General features: G+C 46.4%; 1 pseudogene; it reads left to right on the top strand.

Annotated features, from left to right (window-relative positions):
- Positions 1 to 4,502: 4,502 nt before the first annotated feature.
- Positions 4,503 to 5,354, top strand: LOC114710662 (annotated as a pseudogene).
- The last annotated feature ends 281 nt before the right edge of the window (positions 5,355 to 5,635 follow it).

Here is a 5,635-nt window from a genome sequence, read left to right as displayed (position 1 = left end):
GAGTCTGGACTGGTCAGACAAACAGACTCCTGTTTGTCTCTCCTGTGGTGGGGATTGAGAAAATTCCCAGGATGGGGAAAGTCACCAGAAAAGATTTTTTTTTCTGGGTTGGTTTTTCACTCCAAATTGATCTTCTCATGGTTACCTAGGTAACCCACTGTCTTAGTCGATTCTACTGCTGTGAAGAGACACCATGAACCACAGTAACTCTTATAAAGGAAAACATTTCATTGGGGCTTGCTTTGAGTTTCAGAGGTTCAGTCCATTAGCATCACGGTGGGAAGCATGGTGGCATGCAGGTGCTGGAGAAGGAGCTGAGAATTCTACATTTGGACCTGCAGGCAGCAGGGGGAGAGAGAGAAAAAAAGAGAGAGAGAGAGAGAGAGAGAGAGAGAGAGAGAGAGAGAGAGAGAGAGAGAGAGAGAGACTGGGGCCTGGCTTGAGCTTTTGAAATCCCAGTCTTCATGAGACTGCCTTGTATCTGTGGTGAGCATGTGGGGTGCACTGTTTAGAGGGGAGCCCAGCCCCAAGAAAAGGAACCACCATGACAAGATGCTATTTTAGTTACTCATAACGCTCTTTGAATAATTCCCTTGTTATTTTCTTCCAGGTTCATAAGCCCCTGCATTTACTTAGAGCAGTGGTTCTTAACCTTCCTAGTGCTGTGACCCTTTAAAACAGTTCCTCATATTCTGGTGACCCCCAACCATAAAATTATTTTTGTTGCTACTTCATAACTGTAATTTCGCTACTGTTATGAATTGCAATCTAAGTACCTGTTTTCCCATGGTCTTAGGGCACCCTTGTGAAAGGCCAGGTTGAGAACCGTTGACTTAGCGTTTATAAGGAAGGGACCCCAGGAGACATACGGCTTCACTCTCTTTATCCCTCAGTGGCCAGAGGAATTAGTTTCCCTGAATGAGTAGGTAGTTATGGATATAGTTTTCAATTGGAGGCCAAGCTGGGGGATCTGGGACCTGGGGCTACCAGGGTTTGGCTTTTAGCCCTGCCGTTTCCTAGTTGTGAGTCTTTAGACAAGCTACTCCAACATGTACATCCTCATCAGTACTGTTGTGTGCTAGAAGTAAACCTGTGTTATAGACTGTTACAGGCATTAACAAATGCCTACCCCGAGGCAGACTTGTGCTAGTCAGGATAAGCCGTGTAAGTCACTACAACAAGCAACCCCAAATCAGGAGCTTGGCATGGGACTTATGTCTTAGGTATATCATAGTCCCCTGCAGGCTGGAGGGATGTGCTTCAAATGAAGCCTAAGGATCCAGAGTCTTCTCATTCTGTAAAGTCATTGTTATCCATATGTGTCTCCTGTAGTTTCCATGAATAAAAAAAGGACAAGAAAGTCAAGCAGGACCAGAAAATTTTCCCTCTAAAGTACACGTGTTTACAGCACCATCGCTCCAAATAACAAAACACTGGCATGGCCTAGAAGTCTATTAACAGTGGGAGGCATAAACTCCAATTTTCACTCAAAGGACTGCTGTACAAGAAGTAAATGGTATAGATGCATCAATGTGAATAAATCTTAGAAATATAATAGTCATTGAAAAGGAGAAAATCAAAGGAGACAAGCAGGTCAGCATGGCACTGAGAGCTGACATCTGATCCACAAGCATGTGACAGAGACAGAGAAAGCACACTGGCAACAGCATGGGATTTTGAAACCTCACAGCCCACCCCCAGGGACACACGTCCTCCAACAAGGCCACACCTCCCGATCCTTCCCAAACAGTTCCACAAGCTGGGGACCAAGCGTTCAAATATAAGAGCCTATGGGAGCCGTTCTCATTCCAACGACCAGCTCTTTACCCTAAACAGACTGAGGTTGTCACTCCCTCCACTCCCTGCTGCCAAGGAGGGACGACAGCTGGCTTGAGCCACCACCACCCAACATCACAGCTGTGCTGTCTCTGCAGCTGAGGTGGAGCTCAGTGGTAACACGCTTCCCTGGCACCGGTAAAACCCTTGGCTCAATTTAAAACAACGGAGACCTGAAACAATGCACAAACCCTCTGTCATGGCCTCATTTAGCCAATTCCACCGTAAATCTGTCAGGGGACATAATTAGCCCAAGCCAAAGGGGAGTTATTCACAGAGGGCTTCAGGACTCACAACAGATCAGCAGGGCCATCTCTGGCCCCAAGTCTTAGCTCTGTCTGCCTTTGAACAGGGGAAGGGAAATCAGAGCAGTTCTAGACTCACACAGATTCACACCCTTTCTGCCCAGGATCTTAGAGATGCAGAGGGGAACTGCCCCAACACCGTCAGCACAGCCACTCTCTTGGAAGGACGGTTTTGGACCCACTCAGGTCTCCTGCGCACATTTGGATCAGCCACTGAGGACAGAGGAGAGGGTGTCATGATGGCCGAGGCTCGTGCAGTGTGGCATTGGCTTGTAGGAGAGGACAGTGTACTGTTAACCGAGGAAAGGAGCAGGTCAGGCTGGGGACAACAGTGGGCGTCCACCCACGGTCTAAATGCTATGCAGACGGAGGCATCTCCAGTGACGAGTGTCCTGTCCTGTCCTCTGCAGGTCACACTGTTCTCAGGATGTGTGTGGACAGCATGGGAGGTAAGAGGCAGGTCGCTGCCGCTGTTGAGAAGGCTGGAGCAGGGAGCAGCGGGAAGCTTTAGCTCACACCGCTCTTTGGGCCCCAGCGACATCTCCTCTTTTCGGTTCCTCTTTTACTCACCTACTTTCTTCCTAAAGGTTCGACCTTCAAGCTTTAACCCTCCCCGGTGATGGTTAAATACATCCCTGGCTTAGGAGCACTTGAGTTTCAGGACAGAAGAGCAATGAACAATGTATTACTCTTCCCTGAGAAGCATCGTACAGAAATTCTAAACACATCATTAGCAAATCAAACGTGGGTTGCTAATACTTGACTATTTTTGACCTACTAAGTCCCAGCAATTTCATGTACAAAAGTTCAGGTATAAGAAAAATTCTACTACCCAGTTAGACTTAACACAGAGACACCAAGGGAGCTTAGCATTTCATATAGTCATTTTAATATGCCATGTTACTCTGGCAGTAGATGGTGAGTTGGAAATATATAACTTCATAATTCAAAATTAAAAATGTTTAAGCAGATTGGAAGGAGAAAGTAAATATTCCTAGCTCAGTAAAGAACAAGGCACCGAACTCGGTGATAGACTATCAAAACTATGAGCAAATCAAAGGGCGGATGCAGGAGCCAGGTTCTCCTTGTGAGAGAAGGAGATTACAGACTGTTCAGGGAAGCTCGGAACGGACCGAGTGGTCCTGGGATGATGAGAGACAGCAGTGTGAATTCATGTTGAGCTTTGTAACGTGCAAACAGATAGACAGAAACATAACTGTGGCTTCTCATGCGTGCATGGGCAAGCTTTATGCGTATTCTTAGTTCTCTCTCCTGAAAGGCCAGAACACAGTGACATTTCGGCTCCCATGTGCACACACCTCACATAGATCTTGACTTGCAAATTAAGAAATGGCCAGTTTGGAGTCCAGGACAGGGAAAACATGAATGGACCTAGAAATGTTACATTGTTTCTGAAAAGAAGAAAAGAAAACAAACACAAAAGGCAAATCTTCCTTATAGGATGTATGCCAGATTGTGTGTGTAGATGTTTCATACCGAGAGAGATGAAACTTGATCCTCCATCCATCCACTCTCCTCCCTTGCTGCCCCTGACGTGTGTACAGGTACACACACACACACACACACACACACACACACACACACACACACACACACAGTGTGGTTGCAATAGAGAGTAGAAGGACACTAAAGAGATAGCTTCCTTCCCTCTGGAAAGCCAAGGCTTTCGTGAGGTGGCCAGAGTGAACTTCATTAGCGATTGTCAGCGGCAGTGTGAGCCTTCTGACAGGGTATGATGAAAAGGGCATTTGCCAACCCCAGTTCATCCACGGGGAAGAAAAAAACATTAAACAAAGTTTTGTGGACTGTCTACAAAAGAGCTAACTAGTTAGTACTCCTCAAAACTCAAGTTCATGAAAAAACAAGAACAAGAGACTGTCACAGACCACAGGCCACTAGGGATTCGAGGTAACTGAGTGGTCACCTGGACTGGATCCCGGATGCAGAAAGGATGGAAGAACTAACGAGATCTGGACGAAGGGGAGTGTTTGGCTGACGTTGACGTTTCACAGTTGATGGCTTGGGCCTCTGGGTACTGTGTTGTATAATAGGATAGCAATGCGGAATCTGGCGGGGTGTAAGTGAGAACTCAGTGCACTATTCTTTCAACACTTTTTATAAATCTATAATTACTCCAAAATAAAAGATACTTATGTCAAAATTTCCTTAAATGAGTAAGCAAAGACTTAAGCCTGCAGTCCTAGTGCTCAGGAAGCCGAGGAAAAAGAAACCCAAGTTCAAGGCCAGCATGAGCTACAGAGTGAGTTCCAGGCTAGCCTGGGCTGTACAGTGAAACCTATCTCTAAAACCCCCCTTTCCCTTAATATTAGGACAAGTGGAAGGATGGCCTCAAGATGCTGACCAGCACTGTAAGAAACTGAAGTAAGCGAGAGGGAGCCCTGGTTCAGAGACAGAGCGCTCACCTTGCATGAACAGCAAGGCACTGGGTTCAATCCCCAGCAATGCAAAAACAAACCAGGAAAGAAGAGAAAAAGAAACAAGTTTTATCAGGATCGAAAGGGGAGGAAAGCAAAACAAAGCAGGCGTTGTTCATGCTGTCTCTAGAAACCATGGTTTAGGAATTTGGTATCAGAGCGGACTTAGAAGCGTTCGCAGAGCGGCTTCCATGATGAACGCCGGAGGCCTCGGGTCGCAGCTGAAGGACAGTATTCCAGTTACAGAGCCCTCAGCGACTGGGCCGTTTAAGAGTCAGGATCTCCTCCGGAAAGGGTTTTCTTCTGTGAAAGAATGAACTTTTGCCCACTCACCCTCCTGAATTATCCGAGAAAAATTTCCAGCTCAACCAAGACAAGATGAACTTTCCCACCCTAAGGAACACCCGGGGTCTGTTTGCCCCCCTGAAGTTACAGATGGAATTCAAGGCAGTGCAGCAGGTCCAGCGCCTTCCATTCCTTCCAAGCTCAAACCTGGCCCTGGATATTTTAGGGGACAGTGATGAGACCATTGGTGTTGAGGATACTCTTAGTGATCTGTCACAGAGTGAGCACTTGATGGTGGAGCACCAGCTGGGCCTGCTGTAGAGCAGGTGCCGTGCAGGAACCACGGAAGCGCACTGTGTAGCTGCCTCCCCCAGACTGACGGACACATTAAAGCACTGACAAGATTGCTTGGTCAAAAAAAAAAAAAGAATTTGGTATAATTAAGCCAGGCGCCACCACGCCTTTAGCCCCAGCACTCGGGAGGCAGAGGCAGGCAGATCTCTGAGTTTGAGGTCTGGTCTACAGAGAGAGTTCCAGGACAGCCTGGGCTACACAGAGAAATCCTTGTCTTGATAAAACAAATAAATAAAATAAAATAAAAGATGAAATATAAGTTGGCATTATTTGATATGATAATACACAAACCTAAAACTAAGTCTTTTGTCAGTACTTATCAAAACTCAAAACTCTCTCTCTCTCTCTCTCTCTCTCTCTCTCTCTCTCTCTCTCAAATATTTACCTGATGGCTGTAAT

Source organism: Peromyscus leucopus, chromosome 8a, assembly GCF_004664715.2.
Source record: "Peromyscus leucopus breed LL Stock chromosome 8a, UCI_PerLeu_2.1, whole genome shotgun sequence".
Lineage (NCBI taxonomy): Eukaryota > Metazoa > Chordata > Mammalia > Rodentia > Cricetidae > Peromyscus > Peromyscus leucopus.
This window is presented reverse-complemented; position numbering and strand designations above follow the sequence as displayed.